The 970-nt window shown below is 36.6% G+C and overlaps 1 protein-coding gene across 3 annotated transcripts in view; it reads right to left on the reverse strand.

Annotated features, from left to right (window-relative positions):
- The window catches only part of LRRC8D (leucine rich repeat containing 8 family member D), a 70,548-nt gene that overhangs the window by 21,221 nt on the left and 48,357 nt on the right, over window positions 1-970 (reverse strand). Inside the window, exon 1 of one of the 3 annotated variants that reach the window (XM_018561398.1) lies at window positions 354-432. The exons of the other annotated variants lie outside the window; for them this stretch is intronic. The gene's annotated coding sequence lies outside the window, so the exon portion shown is untranslated. Of the gene's footprint in view, window positions 1-353; window positions 433-970 lie in introns of those variants that run through there. 3 annotated transcript variants of the gene reach the window in all.

Below are 970 nucleotides of genomic sequence, written 5' to 3' on the forward strand. Positions count from 1 at the left end.
CCACCATTATTACTTTCCTACCTCATGAGGTCTGGTCTGTCTTTTAAGCAGCCTGATACCCACCAGATGATTGTATTTTTGGCACATCATACAACAGACACGGACCAATGATGCAGGAAGGGTAAGTGGAGCAGCTTCTCATAATATTAGTTCTATGGCTCCATGCTTAAAACTCGAGAGGATAAATATAGAACCAATCTGCCTCTCAACAGATAATGCAGAACATATAGAAGACGCATACATCAAGATTCTCAAAGTTATTATAATTCCCTGCAATAAAAATTAAAGTGTAATGACGACCAATTCATTTTTCCACACTTGCAAACCACCATTTTAAAACTCAAAGTCAGTACTTTTCCCGGATCAGGCGTCTCATTTCACTTATCGTTATGCTTTGTGAATTTTCCACTCTGCCCGAGAGATCCAAGGTCCTGGTTGACATATAATACTATTAGAGCTTCAAGTACCATGCCCATTGTCTCAATTATGTCACGTACCCTTGATATAGGATCCTATTAAAGCCCCTGTTCAAATGCAAGAACAGGTCAAGAACATTTCTGCTCCCTACTAATGTTGTAGCAAAATAAAAGCTTTTAGTGCAATTTTCCATCATCTTAAAAGACTAGGAAGAAAAGTAAAAGGTAAAAAAAGTTTAAGAATTTCAGAGGCTCGTGAAACTAGCTTAAAGCATATTTTCCCCTTTGCAGTCTAATTTGAGAAATCCCCACTATAGAATTGTTATGTGTTCCCATCCACACAGCATACCTAAATTCCAAGTGGCTAAGTCAGTGTTAACACCTTACATGCAGTACAGAATTACCTAAAGTCCTAGAAAATCATGTGCCGTTTTAGACCCTCAAATAGATAAACATAGTACCCAAGTTTTTTTCGCACAATATCAATACAATCAACATAAGTGTGGTCAAACCTTAATTTAAAAAAAAAAAAAAAAAAAGAGCAAAAGGCAAAA

Source organism: Nanorana parkeri, unplaced genomic scaffold, assembly GCF_000935625.1.
Source record: "Nanorana parkeri isolate BGI_ZX_2015 unplaced genomic scaffold, ASM93562v1 scaffold521, whole genome shotgun sequence".
Taxonomy (NCBI): Eukaryota; Metazoa; Chordata; class Amphibia; order Anura; family Dicroglossidae; genus Nanorana; species Nanorana parkeri.